The sequence below is a fragment of the Dermacentor albipictus genome, chromosome 10 (assembly GCF_038994185.2).
Source record: "Dermacentor albipictus isolate Rhodes 1998 colony chromosome 10, USDA_Dalb.pri_finalv2, whole genome shotgun sequence".
NCBI classification, from domain to species: domain Eukaryota; kingdom Metazoa; phylum Arthropoda; class Arachnida; order Ixodida; family Ixodidae; genus Dermacentor; species Dermacentor albipictus.
In genome coordinates this window covers 10,346,390-10,369,266 of record NC_091830.1, presented here as the reverse complement: position 1 = coordinate 10,369,266, position 22,877 = coordinate 10,346,390, and the positions used below count along the sequence as shown (strand labels likewise).

General features: G+C 42.9%; 1 long non-coding RNA gene across 1 annotated transcript; it reads left to right on the top strand.

Moving 5' to 3' along the window:
- Positions 1–213: 213 nt before the first annotated feature.
- On the top strand, positions 214–21,280 carry LOC135917898 (uncharacterized). Its single transcript, XR_011508978.1, has 4 exons — positions 214–646; positions 16,928–17,001; positions 18,610–18,690; positions 20,531–21,280. It is a non-coding gene; the product is annotated as an uncharacterized lncRNA (long non-coding RNA).
- The last annotated feature ends 1,597 nt before the right edge of the window (positions 21,281–22,877 follow it).

Genomic DNA, 22,877 nt, shown 5'->3' with positions numbered 1-22,877 from the left:
CTTGCAGATTTGATAATAAATTATTATTATTATTATTATTATTATTATTATTATTATTATTATTATTATTATTATTATTATAATAAGGTGGTCTAGGCGACAATGACCTAACCAAAACACACAACGCCCACTGGTGGTAGCAGTCTGTATAGGACGCTGGTGGCCGTTAAACCGAGCCTCAACACGAGCAGCAGCGACGGTGGTGATCGGACGCCCCCTTATCTGCTTTGTTTTCGCCTTACAGATTTCAACGACGAACCCTGCTGCCCCGGCCTCAGGACAGCTCCAAGTGTGACGTCACAGACTTTTGCGCCACCGCTCTTCTGCCGGCCGAGCTGTAAACGGGTCACACGAGCAGCAGCGACGGTGGTGATCGGACGCCCCCTTATCTGCTTTGTTTTCGCCTTACAGGTTGGTGAAAAACCTACCTTCTTACTTGCCATTTTCTTTCACCACCGCTGCTGCTGCCGTGTTGCTCGCTGCTGCCTTGTTTTTTACCGTGCTCTCAGTTGTAGTGTTAGTAGAAAGATTTCCCATCTTAAGCCTGTATGTTGCATAAGCTATACCAAGGCTAATATGCCGGAGACATGCCCTGCCTGCAAAGAATGTCTGCCAAGTGACTGACTCGCCATCAAGTGCACCGAATGTGAGTACACCTACCATCTCGGCAATTGCTCTGGTGTCTCTCCGTCAACATATAAGGGAAAAGGCGAGAAAGGTCGCAAAGCGTGGCGATGTCCAGACTGTCGTAAAACAAACGCAGGAAGTTCTGACGCACCCAGTACGCAGCCTGACCTAGCTAGCTGTTTAGCCGGCATAGTTCAAAAACTTGATGCTCTTGCTGGCCTGCCTGACCAAGTCAATGAAGTGAAGAAATCCATCGAACTAATGTCAAAAAAATACGATGATATACTTGAGCAACAAGTGAAACATGACAAAGAAATTTGTTCCTTAAAGAAACGTGTCAGTGCCCTTGAGACCAGAGTCGACGCTGATGATGTGGAGTCGTTGAAAATGACTGTGAACGATCTTGAGTGGCGAAATAGGAAGCTGAATCTTGAGGTGCATGGCATACCTGTGACTAATGATGAGAATCTGATGGAAAAGATAAATGATGTAGCAAAATCTGTGAATTTACCAGAGCTCACTTCGAACGACGTTGATGTTGTGCACAGACTTCCTTCAAAGCCAGGCAAGGTGCCCGGGATTATTGTACGGTTTTCAAAGCTCTTAACTCGTGACATGTGGTTTCAAAAGCGGACAGCCTTAAGAGATGCTCAATCGGATGTTTCAGTCACTGAAAACATGACGCGTCAAAGCCGTGAGCTGTTGCGCTATACAAAGGCTTGGGCAGGTGAAAATGAGTACCAGTATGCTTGGCATCGGAATGGAAAAGTGTTCATTAGAAGGAAACAATACGATCCTGCGCTTGTCATTCGTTGTGCAGCAGATTTAGACCAGTTGTGAGGCCAGTAATGTGCGGTAGTACGCGGCACTCTTTCTTCAATGTCTCTTTTTACTGAATTAGTTCCTCTTTCTGACCTCCATAGTTCCATTAAGCTTGATAATCCTCATTGCTGTTCTTGTATTCACGTTAATCTCAGATCTGGCCGAAATAAGCAAGAAGAACTTGACTGTTTTTTCGGCGAAGTGGAAACTCGTTTCAATGTTGTTATGTTTTCGGAAACGTGGTTTACTTGTGAAGGTGACGTTTATGTTGTACCGACGTATAAGTGTTTCTATATGAACCGATCCATAAGAAGGGGAGGTGGTGTTGCAATGTTAGTTTCGAATCTTATGGAATCGGAAATGCTGCCTGAATTTTCTTGTATCACGCCCCATTATGAAGTCTTGGCAGTCAAGTCTGGCACAAGGATATTTTGTCTGCTACCGTCCACCGGGTAGCAGTTCTGCTGAGCTTTTTTTATTTCTTGATTCATTCCTAGAATTTGTTAACATGAACCATTATCAGTTAATTTTAGGTGGCGATTTTAACATTGACATGCTGGCCAATAATAACACAACAATCGAGTTCAATACTTTACTTAACGTTCACTCCTGTGAAAATGTCATCATGTCACCTACACGGATTACGACAGAATCAGAAACACTTTTAGATCTCTTCATAACAAACTTCAAAACAGATAGCTTGAAATCTGGCACCATCGCTTATGCTCTGAGTGATCACATGCCAATTTTCATATCTGTCAATCTCACTCCGAATTCCCAACGACAACCGGACCAAACGTCATTTTATCGAGTTATAAATGATCAGACGTTATGCGAGTTCAAGGAACGCTTATCTATTCTTAACTGGGAACATGTTTTTGAGGAAACCGACCCTGATGAAGCATACAAAAAATTTTTAGAGATATTTACTGACATTTATAATGCTTCCTTTCGACTGAAGAAATTCTCCCAATCAAAGAAAAGTAGAAAACCATGGGTCGACAAAGATATGTTGCAATTGATAAGAAAACGAGATAAACTTTACAGACTGTTTTTAAAAAGTAGGTGTCCTGAAGCGCTGAAAACGTTCAAAAAATTTAGGAACTTCGTAACAAAGCAACTTCGCATCGCTAAAAAGCAATATATTTATAACCGATTCAATTCAACTGGTGGACAGTCCGAAAAAGTTTGGAAGGTTTTAAAATCTATCTTTGGTAATTCTTCCGAACCGACGACAAAAATTATTTATGAAGGGATTGAATTAAAAGGTGCTGACCTGGCAGATGCCTTTAATAACTACTTTCTTTCTTTTGCGGACACATCAAACAGCGATGTAAATCTGTCTAATATGAGTGCCCGAAATAGCGAAACAATATTTCTAATGCCGGTTACAGTAAATGAAGTAATTACAGAATTTTTATCACTCAATAATAGTAAAGCTACAGATGCGTCAGGTTTCCAGATACAGCCCATAAAATTTACTATCGACATTCTTGCACCTTGCCTTGCCCATATCTTCAACTTATCTTTAGTTTCCGGCGTTTTCCCGCGTCTTATGCAAAGGGCAAAAGTTATAGTAATATATAAAAAAGGGAACAAAAATGTAATGGGAAACTATCGCCCGATATCCATCTTACCTGTGTTTTCTAAAGGCCTCGAAAAAGTTGTTCTTAAACGACTATCTTGTTTTGAAAGATACAACATTATCACTTCAGCTCAATATGGCTTTCGTAAAAACAGATCTACTGAGTTAGCTCTCCTTGCTCAAAAAGAATTCATACTAGAAAATTTTGAATCGAAAAACATGGTACTAGGATTATTTCTAGATTTTTCAAAGGCGTTCGACCTTGTTAATCACTCTGTGCTGCTTAAAAAATTGGATCATTACGGTATTAGAGGCATAGCCCATACGCTGATTTCCTCATACTTGCGACATAGGTCTCAGTTTGTTAGTATTGCCGGTGAATGCTCCCAGTTGAAAGCGGTAGCTTCCGGCGTTCCGCAAGGGAGCATTTTGGGTCCGTTTCTTTTTGTTCTTTATGTCAATGATATTGTCCACATCGACAGCACTGCTAAGTACATAATTTACGCAGATGACACCAGCTTGTTTTTTTTCGGGTACTTCAACTGCTGATCTCGCAAATCGAGCTAATAAAACCTTAAAAGAAATAAATACTTGGGCGGCTGATAATCACTTAAGAATTAACGTTAGCAAAACTGCAGCAGTCATGTTTCACCCACGTCACAAACACTTTGAACCTCCTCTAATTGAATTAAACAATACCAGAATAGAATTTGTGCAGTCTGTGAAAACTCTGGGCGTTTACTTTGCAGCAGATATGTCGTGGAATGATCATATTAATTACGTAGTTCAGAAACTTTCCAGAACAGTTGGTATCATGCGCCGCAATTGCTTTAATTTTCCTACATCAGTTAACTTGTTACTTTACCACTGTTTGTTCTCTTCCATAGCCAACTACGGATGTATGGTGTGGGCAACAACAACAGCTGGAAACATTAACAAACTCACTGTCTTACAAAAACGTATTATACGCATTGCATGTAAAGTGCCGTATTTCTTCCACACTGCAGGCCTTTTCCATCAACACAACATTATACAGATTAAGTCCATGTATAACTACAGACTGTGCTATAAATATAAACTCGCCATGATGAAAAATGATGACTCCTTGCTTAGACTTGCTGGGTTAGAGCAGAGCAGAACTGTGTATGATACCCGCACAACAGAACCTTGGAATGTTAAGAAATGCCGCACAAACTATGGCAAACAAATGTTGCAGCAAACCTTACCGACACTTCTGAATCATTTGTACTGCTACGAGAATATTGATTTATATAATATTTCTCTGAAAGAATTGCCCCAAATGTTCGTGTAGTTTTGTACTGTACAAGTACAATGTAGTGCGTACTGAACGTGCATGTCTCATTCTCTGTACCAAACGTACGTGTTTTTTTTGCTTTTTTTGTTTTTCTCCTCACGTTTTGTTTGTTGTACTCTGCCGCCGTCAATGCTGCACTGTAAGAGGAAGCCAGGACCTCTCAAGCTGTCTATACAGCTTTTTCCCTGGCTGTCCTCGCAACACCAGTTGCGGAAATAAACCTTCAACCTTCAACGCGAGCGATGATATGCATTGACTGGTGCACAGTCTAAGGAGTGCACAAAACAAAACACGGTTCTTGGTCATTTGCGATTGAGTATACTTCCTTGTTAAATAGCTGAATGAAACTTGGAAGGACTACAGTTTTATTCTAGCGGACAAACATAGGATTGTCCCTTTCCCTTCTGTAGAAGCCCATGAATGGACAGCACCACGAGAATTCTGCATTATTGACACCTTCACTGTGAACTGCGTGATTACGAAAAGTAGATGAACTTCGGCATACTGTTAAGTTCCCTTAGCGCCTAATTGTAATATCATACTTTTTGGGCTAGTTTTATTAAACTAAGTGTTACAGCCTGTTTTCTATAACCATATTCCCTCCGTAGACGGCCATGTCTTGGCAGCAGGAGGGAATTCTGTAACGTTCACTTCACTGTCAACTAAGTAATTTTGACAAGCAATTGAAACTCAGCAAAGTGATAAAGTCGTTTAGCGGCAAATTTCAGTGTAATTTTTTCGAAGTTATGCCTGCATTCTATTCACAGCTAAAGAGCATTTGCGAGAAACTGGAGGCGAAAATATTTTTCGGGTCGGCTTGACAAGTAGATGGACGGACAGCTACCACAGCGACAGGGTAGCTAGATACAGCTTTGCTGTAAAAGAGCGTTATATCTCCAAACTATTGAAACACTACTTTAGTCCAGCTTACACAAAAAACACGCGGGGGAAGTTGTGCGCCCTAATAAGAAACACAAAACAAAACATCAAAGAGGAACAGATATGGAAATCACTGACTCTGTAGCTGTTGCGAACTTTATGCTTTCATTTATTAAGCGACGAAAGCATGGGTCAATAATTCACCGAAGGGTCAGCTGTCCCGAAAAAATAAAAGGAATGCAGTTTACTATGAAATATATTAAGAAAAAATACAGAAAGAAAAATATATCGGAGGACTAAAACATTACATAACATAGGTGTGCCCTCCTAAACCAATAATGACACCACGATATCTTGGTAACACGTGGACGTCTGTTCATTCACTAGATGAAAATAATCTGGCAGACGGCGCATACTAAATCACATCATCACTGCAAACTACGTGTAAGATTTTGACAGTGCGTTTTGCCGACAAAATCAGAACTGGTGGAAGTTAACGTGAGTGTGCAATACGAAGTTAGATGATGGATCTACTCACAATTGATTTTCTATTTAGAAAACTGCGTGAGGTCGGTATCTACTAGAAAGTCATGAATTCCAGTAACAGCGGGTCCGTGTTCTTCCGGGCACAGACTGAGAACAAGGACATTGATCACTGTGCACTTGCTACCATGATAAATATTGTACAAGGACACTAAAAGATTTGGCTCACTTATTCCGGCCCCTCCACTCAGATGGATTTGTCCTAACGGTGAGCAACAGTCGCTCGCCGCAATAGCCGCAGTGCTTGCGCGTTACGCTTACGCGGGCCCTGGTAAGCGGAATTGCTGTCCTCAAATAACTTATGAGCCAAAAAAGAGTAAGAATCGTAGTGAGAAAAGATGAGGACAATGACGCGATATACAGGACAGAAACTCAACATTCGTGTGCAGTTGATGGTTAAAACGTCGCTCTTGAGTTCAAGGGCATCACCAGCATCTGACATCAAGTTCTCAATATCTAATGTGAAGGTAGCGAAGACGTCCCAGCCGACTGGCCTAAACCCGATGGTGCGCCCACTCAGCTTCCTTGTGATTTTGCAGCCGAACTGTTTCTTTGTAACGTGGACAAAAAGAAATTCGAATTCGATAAACACTGTCCTCAGCAGCTCCTGAGAGAAGAGTACCTTGAGTAACGCTGCGCAATAAGAGCTCGCTAATAAAACTCCAGGGCTAAAGTACGCATACATAACCCGAACCAAAATGGTGGTGAAGAGGCAGGATACAAGTAAATGTCATCAATGGCATACCTGCACAATGGGAATATTTCAAGAGCGAACATCTCGAATCGTGTACAAATATTCGAGAAGAATATCAGATCCCTTTCCAAATATTACCTCGTCTATTTCAAATTTAAATGTTGTGCGAGGCGTATTCAGAAAAATAAGGTTAACGAAAAAGAAGGCTTGTTCACCTCATGCCGTATTAGAGGCAACAAGAACAACAACGACAAAAACTACAAGTCGATGCATATTGTGCCATTCAGAGAACTGGGCGTGGTCAACTTAAGAGCTTGTAAACAAGAAACAAATTCAACCTGTTCGTATGAAGTGCACCGTGACAATAACAGAAACGAAATACAGGAACATCATTTCAACAGATGCAGCTACAGTAGTTTGTTCAATTATCGAAGTTTAATAGTACATCACAGCACGTTATCTTGAAAAAGTACCAATATGGTGGGGTTTATTACATACTAAACTGTTTGCCTGAATCGAAAAAGAAAGGTCCGTGAGCTACCTGAAGCTGACGAACCCTTATTGAGTGACTGGAAACTACTGACCAGCCGGTAACTATTTCAGGCTTTTGAAAAGCACTACGCAGTAAGTGCAGCCTCCCTGCAGCTGACTAATTCAGAACATTGACAGCTTACATGCCGTGCAATTGGAGCGCTTTTCTCGATGTTAGCCCAGAAACTGCAGTTATCTCTTATACTTGGACAGAAATGGATATTGGACCACTTCGAATAATGAGCTCTTGAGTTTGCAAACTTTTAATATTCGCGCACCCCTGCTCTGTAATAATGAAATGAGCACTGTTGCCTTAAAGGGAAATAGTGTGTGTTTTATTAAAGATTTTTAACGAATTTTGTACTGTATATGTAAGCCGAAGCGTTGTTTCTTTACCAGAACCTTCATCTTCTTTTCGGCACACAGGTTACGGGTGCACGTACTGGCGTCGCTTCGACACAATAAAGGAACAAGCTGACTGTTGCGAGTTTGTCTACGATGAACTTTGTGGCACAACTCCAAAGTACCCGAAGTACAATTCGAAGTGCACGCCAGAGACGTTCGTCATACACCCGTGGATCCCATCTAATCGGTTGTGGTCATTGTGGCTACCGCTGCACCGATTGTGAAAGCCCCTAAGAAGGCCACTGCTGTCGCCCGTGCATCCTTTTCTGCCAAATTCACGGAAGCCGTGGAGATAGTGGTCCAAGAAGCTGGAACTCCTGGACTTTTGGCCACAGCCTTTCATACTTTAGTAACAGTCTGAACGTGGCGATCCTTCACTGTAGTATTGTAGTACCAATCTAGTAATATTCCCAAGGTGGGGATCCACTGATGCTCAAGAAAGAAAAAGAAAAGTGAAATGTTAATCCTACATTAATGCACCTTGGCGTGAATGCAACCGAACTGACGTGACATGCAGGACCCATGAATAATGCAGGACCCCCATGAATAAATAAGAAAGCGCTAATACCTTTTGTAACTATAAATAAATAACGCCTACCAAACATGGTTCTCGTCTCTAGCTTCAACTTAATTTACAACACGCTGACTACAAGAGAATCTCTTAGTCTTGCACACTTGTTTAGACCAAATGCGCTTACTCTCGGCCCCAGACGCAACCTATCTGCGCTGAGCAGCCAATTTCATCACAGGACGCTGACGACAATGTCATGGTGAGCGAATATTGTTGGTAAGCGTGGGATAAGAACAGGCTGACCATAATGGCGATCCTTATTTCGTCTCCTTCTATGTTTCACCCAATCCCCGGAGAAAAGGTCGCTGTCCTCCCGAGAGGCGCTGTAATTGTTGTCCGCTTCCTGTCCAGAAGAAGAACCTTTCGTTAATGGGGCTTCAACGGGCTGTCGATAAACTCGCATATACGTGAGCCACTGCTTCCAATGCACCACAGCACTGAGCACTGGCTCTGTCCACCGTCTACACCTGACAGCCGTCACCGCCTGCCGCTTCCTTCCACTATAATGTCACGCGGGAAGGATGACGCACAGGCAGGCAGTCAAGCAAAAGCTGCAAATGTTCTGTAAACAACCGGGCCCAGTAGGCCGACACGACTCCGACTTGGTATGCTGGCTTGCCGTGGCAGCGGTCTCTGTAGTGTCGGCGCCTCTGTCACACTGAGCCAACAGGCAGATCGCCGATGGCCGTGTTGGTGGCGGGTCGGCGAAACCGGTTTCGTAGGCATATTATCAAGCGATTTCTTCATCACGCTGCAACCACACGACGGTCCAGCGGGGAACACATGACGGTGCTTTCGAGGAGACAGCCACCCACTTCGAATCTATGAAGTCACCAACGTGCAATGTTTTGTCGTATCGTTCTCAACGGCTACTTCTATTCGTTTTATATTTGAGTAATGCTGCTTCTACAGCAAATCAGCTTGCTAAAGTAGCATGGAACGGAAAGATGTAATAGTACAATGGCTTGTATATTTGCAACCGTACTACCCACGCGCCTTACTTGGGAAAACGCTGTTGTCATCACACTTGCGTACGCTCCCGACCCACACTCAGACAACTACTCAATTTGCGCAAGTACGTTGGTCCACTTGGTATCGCTTTGTGGGACCCTAAACAATGCTGGATAGCCTGTCACTTGCGAAATGCGTCCCTAACATCGATTCCCACAACGCGTGGAATCTGGACAAAGTTTTTTTCTCTTTTTTGTTTTCTTCCATCCGAGTTTACTGAACTCTATTAGCAGCCGGATGTCATCCGCACATAAAATAGAATGGCGGTGAAAACAATCGCATGGCGCTACCTTTTCGCTGTGGCTCGCAAAGAAATAATATTTCATATGTCGCAGACATAAAAATTCTCGAATGAGCGCAATAACCACAGGGGCTTCGATATGGCGTAAAAGCACCGCCTACGCCATAAAACATTCTTCCAGAGGATGTCCGAAAGCAGACATGTGTTATCAAGCTGTGTCAGGTCTCCGCGCGTTTGCTTCATCGTGATAAGTCAAGTAACTCACATTTGTCTTTTGATTATCTAGAAGCCAATGTTATAATGAGCGTGATCCATGCAAAACATTGCATGACGTATTACGCCGTTCTAGCGACCAAAACCGTCATATTGCTCAATGCGCTTTGACTCCGCTGTCATGTGCGATGAGTTTACAATTTGCTTTACGTTTCCATGGTAGTAAACGAATCCGAATTTATCTTTATTTTCTTTTTTCTTCGGGCTTGTAGAAGGGGCTTTCGACGGAAGCCGATAAAGGCTTACATCATCACCGTGAGAATCAATCAACTCAAATTGTGGGTTCTAAGGCATCCCTTCAGGTGGCGGAAAATTATCGCCGTAAGAACACTGCGCCGATTCATGTGAAGTTTGTTGCAAGGAACTTTTTGGGTTTCATGGACCGGGTCTTAGGAAGCTTGAGCTCGGGCCCTACTACAATGCGGCCTGTTCAAATATATGTAAAACGCAGAAACGCTTTTCTGAGATAACCACTCATCTGATTTTAATGAAATTTGTTGAATTTGACAGAGAAAGTTAACTTCTAGTGACTGCTGGAAGCTCATTTGAATTTGGAGCCTTGATTCCTTAAAAAAGCATTTTCAAAAATTTTAAGGTTGGACAAAATAGAAACGCTGAGTTTACAAATTAATACCTCTGCATCAGCGCAGCTATCACAGTTCTGTAAACGGCATTCATTAGAACAGTCAAAGTGGACAAATTTGATATGTCTATTTGTATCTTGAACTGGTTACGTTGTGTACAATGGTTCTGGAGAAGCAGTATTTCAATATTACTAAATTTTTGAGGATCATGTGTAACATATCAATTTTGTCCGCTTTAGATGATATCACAGAATTCTAATATCATTTTTCAGTGCCGAGAGACACAGTTGTAATCTTCAGAGTCTCGCTTTCTAAAAATTTCCGATGTTGACTAAGGTGTAACAAAAAATTGACAATCTACATCAAACATTCAAAACCAACAGTCACCAGATTTTAAGTTTTTCTTTGAAATGCAATGAATCTCGTTAAATTTAGTGCTGTGGTTGCCGAGAAAAACGAATTCTCCTTTTACACGTATTGAGATATGAGCACCCGAGGTAAAGCTTCCTTTGAACAATTCACAACATTGTGGAAAAGACTCATGGGCAGACGTGAGCCATTCTATTATAGTTGATTGCTGGCGTTAAAAAGAAATATATTTTGACGCCAGCAATGAGTTATAAGAATTTACAAACTGGGAATTCAGGAGCGTCACATTCAGTGACAGTTTGCTGCGCCTGCTCGCCCTTACTCTGCGCTTTGATTTTCTCCGGCCAAGATATTTTTAAGCGTTATCTTTCTCAAGCTCTTCCCCCGGCTTTGCTGTTCGCACGCTTCTGGGGATTAATGGGAGGTCAGTCAGCTTGGGCCACTAGGCAGGTACTGGCCGCTGCCTTGCCGAGCAGACAACACGGGCCACTAGGTATGTTCCCGAATAGAAACCTTGCCGTCGACCAGTGCCTCGCCTAGTAGACAATTTGGGTCACCGTATGTATGTGCCACTAGGTATGTGTCCGAATGAGCTTGGTTCTGCTGTGTGTAATGATGGCATCTATTCATTCATGTTGAATCTCCCGTGATGGATGCGCCAAGGTGGAATGAGTGACATGTAGTCTTAAATATATTAAATCTATAGAATCCCATTTGCAACAGGCACCTCCACCTTGAGCGCGGCTGCTTTATGGATAACCAATGCAACGAAGTTATAGCCAGGATACTGAGGATAGTGAAGGTTGACGCGCAGTTTCCACTATAGGGTGCAGTGATTCGAAGAAGACATATTATGTCGTCGAACCATTTGACAGTGTCTTTCTCAGCGAGATCGCCAATTTGTATGTCAGCTGATGGGCCCGTAATGTATCGTGATTCACTAGTGTCGTCGGAACATGCAGCAGGTCGCGCAGGAAAGTTACCACTAACGTTGCGATAATCTTCGATGGTTTCAGCTGCAATGTCTTTTTCTCTGGGACAGGTCATTAGTACGCAGCCACATTACGCACATATCATTTTGCATATTATTCCAAAGTATCGAAAGCATTGTCCCAGGCAATGTTCAAGTATATATAGCCTAAACGTACGACCAATAATACTAACACTGCAGTGCATTGCAATAAAGCTTTCGGTGTGCTTCGTGCCGACGACACATGTCGAAATTACCAGTTGCCATTATGACGCAAACGAAATATTGCCAGGCATGCCACAGGGGCACTAGCCGCAGTCCTCACACTCGTAAAGTTTCATTCCAAAAAATAACATGCTGTACATCCGGCGGCCTCATACACTCATTTTAGCCGCCTGAAATAACGTTGATAAAAAGCTAATGTTCGACGTCGTACCGAGATAGTGTGTGCGTGGGATAGTAATTAGCTGACTCACTGAAGCGCCCCTAGGACCAGGCAACAATTTTTAATACTTCCGGTAGTTTTCCGCTTTAAAGGAAGATAGCGGATTTTTTTCGCACCAGATGGCCCACGAAAGGACACAGAATGCTGCCTTCGTTGTATACACTACTTTGCGCGCAAATGCATCACGTGTTCGCCGACTTGCCCTTCTACCCTGAAATTGATGCTACACTTCAATACTACCAGGACCTCAGCACGGTGAAGACACATTTCGTTAACGCACTCTCTTCGTGATCAGTTCATTTAAAGCGATACTTGTTCAGCTATCTTGAGGCCATGTTGTGTGGCTTGAGTGAAAGCTATCATGATCTTATATTAATGTCCACTATGTCTCCTCCGCACAAGTAGCCAGAAAGGATCTGGTACCATATTCACGAGAATAAGCTCTTACACTAGAATTGTTCAGTAGAGAAAGGTCCAGCCACTCTTAATGCTGGACATTACAAGCGCAGTGGGCCAGCCATTGGCAAAAAGTACTTACGAATGAAAATGTTGGTGATTTCGGCACCAATTCAGTTGATAGTCAGCACTTGTTCCGCGTTCTTTCACCTGTCAATGTGTAGGAGCTGTGCTGTAAATATAATGGCTTTGTGGGAACTGTGGGAACCTGCTCGAACATGTGGGGACACGCTGAGACTTTTCTGGACACTTAAAAACCCCAAGGTAAACCTGACGGATACTACTGTTGCTTGTCGGCACCTGTGGGAACGCCCTGGAAGCTGTAAGAACTTGAACTTCTGAAACCTGTTGAAGCCTGTTGCACCCAGAGATGCACTTCAGGAAGACTAACTGTTTGAAAGTTTGAAGGTTTATTTAACATAATGAACGTATAAAATTGCAAAGTACACACTTTTGGGACCCAAGAAATTTGTTAAAGGGTCCCTACCGATTGTTATTAGGAAAAAACACTTCTATGGCAGCTGTTTCTTTTATACTGCAATATCACATAAAACTGAGATAGCTGAATAAGTAAAACAAGAAAATACAGTAGTAGGGAACAGTTCACAAATGAGATACATTTTTCTAACAATTTGCTTTGTTACGTCATCGAAAAAATGTTGTGACTAGTTGATCTCGCATTATAATTATGGTAAATTAGCGAAAAGAATAACGGGCACAAAAAACAAGGCCATCTAGAGCGGGCACTTTGATGACGTGGCATAGACTCCCTGGAACTGTTCAGGCTTGTCGATAAATGACGGATCCTCCTGTAACCTTCGGGCACCATGTGGTACCAGTTGCAACCTGCTGAGACCTGGCAAAGCATGATACAATAGTGCTGGAACCTGACGAAAACTGTAGGAATGTGCTGTAACTCGTTAGAACCTGTTCGAGCTTGCGGGAACTCGTTGCAACTTATTGGGGTGTGACATGTTTGCTGTAGTCCTCTGTGTACATAGGTTATACCATAGTTTACGGAACTTGGTCTATAGATATAACGTCAATGCAGTTTTCTCGCCCCCCCCCCCATAAGTTGTCTATCATGTGCCCTATGATGAACAGGAAACTTGAACAGGGTGGCAAAAAAAAGAAAAGATGACTGTGGCGTTAGGCATGTGTCCCCTTTTGTGCCTTGTAACACTGGTATAGTTTATGAGATTCCACTGAAGTGCGGGAAAACATCCATTGGACAGAGCGGCAGGTGCATTAATGTTAGACTAAAAGAACACAAACAATCACTTAACAACCCTAATGGTTCACATCTAGCGTCACATTGTTTCATTTGCAGTTGTAAACCTTTGTTTTAAGACACAAACATTCTTTCAAGACACAAATGCCAAACCACACGGGAAATAATCCAGGCATTTCACATAAAAAAATTGGGAGAGACGCGTTAGCCACGCATCATTCTCTGTTAGAATGCGAATTCCAGTATGTGCCCAGCACGTGTGTTAATCTCAAGTAGTGTCTTTTTGTTGTTTTCTTTGTTGTTGGCTTCCCTACCTCTTTATATGTTCAAATGATGTCTTTAGACCTTGTCATGTGCATATGCTGCGGTATTTGCAATCACTTATATATATGTTGTTAGTTTCTATAAAAATTTAGTTGAGAGTTGGCACTCGTCCTGTCTGCTTCTAGTCTCTGTCCATGTCACTTCACGCTACAATTCAAGATCTCGCTAGAACCTTTTTGGAACCTGTATAAGTGTTCTGTAACATGTTAAGACCTGCTAGAGCCTGCTCAAACCTTCTGTCGACATCCAAGACCTGACGCAACTGCTACAACGAGTGAAAATATGTGGTAATGTGCGGTTACATGTTAGAACCTGTAGGAGCTTGTGGGAGTCTGTGGAGACCCTAGGAAAAGTGACAGATGCAATTTGTATCTGTCGAAGCCTGTTAATTTGTGTTGCAACTTGTTAAAAACTCTCAGAGCCTGCCGAAACCTGTTGTGACATGTCGTGACCTGGAAAGACCTGACGGCGCTTGCTAGAACGTGTCAGAGCATGTGTGAATGTGCTGGTATCTGGTAAAACATGATGGTGCCTGTTGGAACTTGCATCCTGTTGGCACCTGAAGAAACCGGAGGGATAGTGCTCGAACCTGTGGGAGCGCGCTAGAACATGTTGGAGCCTACTGAAACTTCTCGGAAACTGCTGGAACCTGCGGAAAACTTGCTACGTGTGCTTGTTTGTGCTATTAGTCGCACGTCGGATCACAGGCGGGATCCTACTCCCTCTCTCCTGCTAAGGGCTATCACGGCCCAATAATAGACGTTACACCTGCTTTCTGCAATCTGCAAATTGCACCCTGTATGAACATTTCTTCTTAGATTTCAGTCCAAGCCTTTGTATCTCTTCCCGTTATCATAATGGAGAACTTGGCAATTGCGCGTAATCAGACGTACACAAACTCTCAATCTTTGATGATGACACTGTTTATGCCGAAGTGAATTATCAAGTACTGTAAATGTTTATTCAATTTACAAAACCCATTTCATGAATTCCCTTATATAATAATCTCCCCATGAACAGTGTTCACTTGACAAGATGGAGTGGAGTCTCGTGTACAGAAACTTTTATGACGACGTGTACTTCGGAAGTATAAAATGTATCAGGTTTCATGACCTTGGACTCTGCGCCGAATATGCCACGGCGAACCTCTCGCTAAGTGGAAATTGCAACACGTAAGTGCTATCTGTGAACGTATGACATTTTCCCATGTACCAGCTTGGTAAATGACTCCAAGATTTAAAAAAAATCATGCATAGGATGTGAAGCGCCCACACTTCAGTACGGCTTCCTGGGGCAGTACGTTGCCCAGCCTCAAGCACCAGAAATAAAAGGCCTATCAACCGCAAAACAATACTTAGAAAATAATATTTGAAATTAAATGGATTTAAGTCAAAATTAGGGCAACTGTTCAAATACACAGGTGGCTATATCCTACATCTCTTGCTGTGCAGGCCTGACACAGTCTCCCCTAGTATGACGGCTACTTCTTCAATATAAATACCATATGCAGCGCATGCGCGATTCGCCACACTCGTATCTGCATCACAATCACGAGGTAGAACCTGGGGTCACACGTCTATGACACGATGATGTTCTGTCGATGGTCCCGACAGATCTTACATCAAAATATGGGCACCTCGATAAGAGTTTTCCACTGTATTGATCATAATGATCGATTGAAAAAAACGTTTTCCCTAAAGAATTGTGTGGTCTTCTGAATTGTTACAAATAGTGTTCCATTTACCGCCATGATGTTCTGCGGTTTTATATTCCGGCGGGCCTCAGTGGAGTAAGATCACAAGGAGGAATACTTTTTTTTTAGTAAAAGAAAAGAGAAAGAATTTGCGCTGAAAACGTGCGTCAGCAAGGGCCCACGCTGCTTATATAGTTTCCACAAAAAAGTGTGAAGTTTGGTTGCGACTGAAGAAGTGGTGCGTTCCATTGGCATGAAGTAATGCCAATGCTTCTTAAAAAGTGCAAAATCTTTGATTAGTCTCAGTCGTTAATCTCGGTATGCGCTATGATATTGTAATGTATGCATCCGAAACGCCTTTAAGGCATTAATATTTGTGGTGAAATGAAATGTATAATGCATCGCAAGGTTTTCTTTTCTGCGCGCAATATAGGACAGCACCCGCAGCAGCCATTACCACAACATTACGGGATCGCTCGCGAAGAATTCTTCGCTTTTAAAATTGTACAGAAAGGCAACTGCTACATGCTTCGGTGGAGCCGTTTGCGTGAAATAATATTGTATCAGAGGCGGAAATGTAACGTTCGAAAATTCTCGCTACGTTCCAAGTCCACTCCACAAGCGTTTTATCGCGAGTTACATTATAATGTACGAGGTGCATTCACACCATCACGACCACCATTGGCGCCACCAACGATAACGACGACTTCGTGCTGTTATTGTTTATTAAATGATGAGCAGGTAGTAAACTAGGCCACCGAAACCCCGGCTATCCCAATCATCAAAAATCAAATTCAGCGACTAAAGAACCTACGTACAAAACAAACGAAAAGCTGGGGGAAAATAGCCGAGACATGGAACAGAACTTAACTCCTGCGTAGCCTGCTTCGCAATATGCTGTACTATGCTGTAGGCAGCGTAGCAAAGTGAATGTCCCACCACCTATTTGCAGGCTCGCCAGTCGTTTTCCACACCTTTTCAGGGTGTGTCTTTCCTGCTCTGATAAAATAAGGAGACCCTATGCGTTCTATATTATTATTGTTATTTGTTATGCCGGTGAATTGGTTAAAATAACTTGCGTACAGCTGTTACACTATGTTAAAGCTTCACGTCGTATTTTACGTTCGCAATGTAACAGTAAACCAAACAGTATTATGTTGTACAAGGGAGTGTCAAACAGCTGTACCTTATCGTACTAACAGAATTCAGGAAACAGTGTCATTTTCAGCACATAGTTATCAATGCCCGGCGGCAAAAGAATCGATCCAAACACAAGCGCGTAAGGGGTAATCTATAGTGATGCATGTTATTGAAAAAAAAAACATGTATGCCTCCTAAACAAATTGTACTCATTTCAGAACCCACGTGATCATGCTTGGTTCTTCCTGGAACTATACAGCCAAGAACTTAATAATCACTGATACGAATGAATGTGAGTATTTTCAATGTATTACAGCAAATATACACTAAACGCACGCGCGTGGAATTGGGAAACAGAAAGTATTTCCTTTGACTTTTCCAGTTTTTACAATGTGAGATGGTCGGTGCATTAACGGGTAATATATTCAGATCCCATTGAGCTGTGCAGTATAAATACACACGCCAAGCGATTATATGAAATAAATTCCTCTTGCTTGATGTGTGCGGGAATAATCTTGCCACATGGCCGAACGTTGCCTTGTTAAAGAAAATCCAAGATAATATCCTTGATAGATTTTTCCGCAGCACTGACACACGTTCGCGAACACTTGGCATCGTTGTTATGCTACCGAAGGCTCGCAACATGCGGAATTGCGAATGTTCGGGCTTTTACTGCAAACATACTGAAGCCTCCTGACAGGAAAAGTTCTCAGTGTATTTCACACCTAAATAAAATCCTATCGACTGAAACTTGTATGCATTGTGAGGCTGCCGAGAAACATTGGCCGAAGTTGAGCCACTCGGTCGCACGCGTAATAACGCGGAGAACGTGACGTCAGCTTCCTTTGGCGGCGAGTAGTCTTTTAGTCCACTTTTAGTATCCCTTTTGCGTATCATTTCTACGCTCAAATTCAAACCAGAAATAATTTGCGGAATGCTTTCGTTTGCTTCATGGTCTGTTGACTGCATTTGGCCGCGCTTAAGGAAAAAAAATTGAGCACTTTGGTTCTCATCCTCCTAATTCACTTTCTCGTCATGTCTCCAGTTTCGCGATTCACCTGACAGTTTAACATTAGTCTGCGAAAGAATATTGCGTGCTCGTTCGTAGAATTGTCTTTGCGTAAGTGCGTTCATGATAGCAATCGATTGTCAGTTTCCGTTTTCGCTCATCTGCAAGGACGCTCTGCCTGCGAATACTGCCAACCGGCAGACTGACGAGTTGATCTTTAATGACTATCACAATGCGCAAGCATTTCAGCGTTGAGTTGTATAATGACATAAGTCCTAAGTTCTTTGTTGTCAGTAGACTCGGTGACGTCTGAAGAGATTCCTGGGCCTCGCAGATCATTCACTAATTGTTACAGAGTGTAGTAGACGATGTGTGAGAAATCACGATGCGTATATTTTTTGCATTTCAAAATTTTTGATACCTCTTGCCCACGCGGGGCCCATAAAACCTCCAGACCATAGCCCTGAGTCTTTTGTATCAGCTAATTTACATGGCGAAAGATTTCAAATGCTTCGGGGCTACCTTTTAACGTGACTCGTGAAAACGTTTCTGTTAACTACGACAGTCCGTTTTTAGGTTTACTTCTCTTTACTGTGTTTTTCTTGACAATGCAATCAGTTTGCGAGCTAATCACATAGAGCGCTATCACACCCCTGGTATATGTGGTTTTCATTTAACGGAAGACGAGACTTTTCTTCTTGCTTATTTGGCGTAGTTGTGAAACAAGATTCGGGAGAGTCGGTCGTAATGCCCAAAAGTACGGTATCACATTGAAAAAGAAAATCGTTATCACCCTTCCCGGTGCAATTTTAGAAAGTGGTACCGCATCGCACAGCGCACCATTAAAAGCGATTCCATGCGTCTTTAAAAAACTTCCCACTTCTATTACAGTAAACAGCATTGTGGAAGTGCACGTCATATTTATAGACTGTCAACTGTGCATTGTACTGCAACACCCGTATGCTAATAACGGTGAGTTAAAAAGGTATCACATAACACCTTTCGAGTATCTCTTGTAGAGTGGCTTTTGTACGCAGCAAAAAAAAAATCTGCAAATAATCTTGCCGGTGCATGTCCACCTTAATTATTCCTCTCGGGCAGAAGAATCCAAGAAGTGACAGTCCCATTTTATTTCCTTTCACTTCTTCCATGTGCCAGCTTACAGATTCATTCAACTTCTAATTCCCATATAACAAATCACAATCCAGAAAAAAAACAGTTACGAAGTCTTTGGAGTTCCCTACTATAATATGCTAGGAACGGTGGCTGGAAATTTTCGAACAAGTGATTTGTTTCGCAGCTAGCAGCACTAAATAAAACTCATTAAAAGAATTCAAAATTGTTCTTCTTGTTTTATATTGTCCAATTATTCTTGTTACACCAGTGTTACGTCTACTAAACTTACGCTTAGTATACCTGAACTCTCATCATGTCGTGAATGTACATGGTTGTGTCTTTTTCCTAAGATCTACATATTCAACGCCAGTCCAAATGAACAGTTTATAACCTGTCCGTCGTACAGGTCATCCCGTTGTGATCACAGCTTTCAAACTGGCGTGCCATGATTTCGAACAAAGTTCTGCTAGGATTACTTTTTCAAAGAAGAAGTCTGGATTGCAGATAACTGCTTGCTTTCATCGCCAGTATTCCGGGCATTGCAAGCTTCGGAACAGCCGTAAACAACACGTCCTGTTAAAACTTTATTGGTACATATGTCTTTGTTTTTCAATTATGACACACCTTTCTATAGTGCCTTTGTGCCTAGAAAATATTCTAATAAGTAAATAAAGACCTGAGACTGAATTCAAAGTTTTTCTCTCGTACGTACTATTTGTGATTGCCCAGCCGCCTTTCCTAATAATGCGTCCAACATGAGGATTGCCTGACATATTCTTTGACGAAGAATTTTAGTACAAGAGTTTTCTGTCAATACGTGGCTCTGTTTCTTTGAACACGATTTCGCCATGCGTGCCCTATAGTGTAGCAACAGCCCATCGTGTGCATTTCAATGCTTCGTTACAATTGAAATGGAAGGTTTCATGAGACTATCTATAGTCGGATACAACTTTAGAAAAAAGGGGGCGTTTACTCCTCCGAGGCGGGTGCACCAATGGGCGCGCATTCTGTACCGACGTCATGCGCCGGACGGCCGGTGACTTCGCCGCTTCGGTCATCTGGGCGGGGCCTCCCCTTTTTTCTAAAGTTGTATCCGACTATAAATAACGCGCAAACAAGACACGCTGACCTTTATCGCAGTTTGCATGAGAATACATGAGCGAGATTGGACACGCAAATTACAATAAACAAACAAATTCACTGGGGCGCAACACGTATCAAAATTCTAGCGAGACATCTTTTTTTCATAGAACAATGATTGACGGGGGGAACCGTAACCAGCTAATCAGAGACGTTATGGAAGCAGAGCTGAGAGCTCGGCTGGCTGAGCTTTGTGCGTCAAAACCATCAATCATGGCATCAGAGAAGGAACTTGACTTTAGGAGATGTAATGCGAATAGGGTGAGCTTGCGCGGGTGAATCAATATATCAGTTGAAAGTGGAAATCGAATCAATTCAATCAGTTGAATGCCAGAGCTATGTGCGTCTTCCTCTCTTTGCGTATTCTCTTTGTTATATTATTGGATATGGCTATTGCCACTTCTACACTGATACACTTTCTGCTAAGTTTGCTATGTTTTTACACGGGGTTAGGCGCTGTGTCCAATAAGCTGTTCTTGAGGAAGCTTTTACACAGAACTCCCGCCCTAAGGTAGGATGCGGTAGAAATATGTTATGTTAAATCTTTTCCACACAGGTTATGGATGTACCTATTGGCGTAGCTTCGACGGAATACATCAACAAGCCGAAGGTTGCTAGTTCATCTACGATGAACTGTGCGGCACTAGCCCAAAGTACGACCTTTACGATCCGACGTGCGCTCCAGTGACGTTTTCCATACTTTCGTGGGAGCATGTAACCAAACCGCCGCCATCGCCACCACCAACTGCGACACCGACGGATACGCCACCAAAAGGACATCCTGGTCACCAGGACCCATGGGATATATTGAACCCATGGAAGCCTTGGAAACTATGGATCCAAGGCAACCAAAGTAACAAATGGAACCCATGGAATCAGTGGAACCAAGGCAACCGAGGCGGCCAAGGAAATCAAGACAACCGAAGCAACCAATGGAAGCCAGGGCAGCTATGGGGCCCATTGACGGACTTGGTGGAAGGAGTGACTGGGCCTCTTGAGTCACTGCTGAATCCATTTAAAGGCAAGTAATATTGCCAATGCAGTAATTGACTATGACTAAAGAACAATATATGTGTAAATCAATACATTATCGAACCGCAAGGCATACACAGACCACCACTCCTCCCGCCATACGATACGAATACGTAGGACCTCGCAATGTGGATGTCCGTTATATTGTGTGATTCCTTACTAATAAACGTTAACCCTTAGGCTTGACGTTTCCATTCTCATTCCATTCCTAGTAAGCATCAACATAACTTAAAGGCGAGAAGAATCTCTAATAAATTATATTCTCCTCGTCCTCCTCTTCCTCCTGTTATATGTTGATATTTATTACTTCACCGTTTCCTCTTTTCTCATTTATTTGTTTTATTTTATTTTTCGAACACGTACAGGCATTGCGTAAAATCAATCTGCCCGCAATCACGAAAATGCCAATGGTGCAACGAATGCTGTGTAATGCTGTTCACGGAATTCAGGGCTGAGTGTAAGTCACACTATGGGCGTGACGAAACCAAGTGGGGGTGCGGGACCCTCCTAATAGTCTCAAAAAACTTGCAGTACTCCAAACAAACGGTGAAACATTCCTCAGGCACCTGCGACCCCTCGCATGCCCTATGCAAACATGTCGCCCCCACCCCGCTTTCCGCTAAATTCCACTAGCTCCATCTTTCTATCTTATAGTACTTACAGCCTTACCTTCTACAAGTGGCTCAATATGCGTGTCTTTGTGTTCATATGCGCCAACATTTTGGTTATTTTGCCCTTACAGAGAAGAATGTATGAATTGAACCCTGTGTGCTTGCAATCGCAATTTTCATGAAGGGCAGACCCCGGCCGAAACGTTTAAATTAAATGTTTGTATCTGCTTCCCTGCGTGCGTCTGCGCTTTCGTTTTTTCGAATTATTCAACACCGGATTAAGCGAACTGCTTCCTTCATATATATGTAGTGTAACTGGCAGTGACCTGTTCCGGAGTAGTGTTAGTTGCACTTGGCTCCTCGAAGAGGCAGGGCGTGTGTCGAGTGAGCTCCTGAACAACATTTTCGAATCTGATGAACACAGTTTAAATCATAGATCCGGGACCTCAAAGAGGTGAGCCGTAATGCTAACGTGTTTCGCTTGCAGTCACCACTAAATCGCCACTGAAGTTATTTATTTTAATGCGAAAACATTATATGCTGCGTCCCGCGAAAATCCTCGGGATCGGCGTGACCGAAAGATAATACCAGAAATTGCTGACGGCACAAAGAGTAAAAACACGCCAAAATATTGCCGTGGTTGAAGGCGGTTAAAGCGAGTTTGTCGAGCGATAGCTCGGTTTTCGTGTAGCCACAACTACAACATCTGCAATTCCACCACAATTAAGACAACACAGCGGCGCTGCTCGGCGCCGTCGGCGCTCTCGGCACGATCTTACAGTGAACCTGGATGCAGCCAGCGCTACTTGCGTTGGCGACACGAAAGACTGACCTTCAGCCGCTCTTAGTTTTCACTCCACAACGCCTTAGGCTGGCTAAGTCCTAGTTTGACCTTGGCTGAGCTTGAACGTCAGATTTACGGGACCAGTTGCTTTCTGGGTTTGTACCTGGACTATAGTAGAGCTATCGTTCTAAAAATGCTCGCTTTGCCCTCGAATTCCACAGGGAGGTTCCTGTAAACAAAGTAAACTTATTGCTTTAAAAAAATTTGGTACATTTCAGTCTGAGTGGGAATCGAACCCAGGCTTCCGAGTTGCGAGTACACGCCAACCCGAATTCACGTCTCGTCCACGGGCTCTGGCTGACTCAAGGTGTACCTATTGCCTGTGTTCATGAGCACGTTCATGCGTGCAGTGAACGCGTTCATGACGTTTCGAGGTCTACAAACGTTATAACGCTTTCGCATTCTCACACATGCCG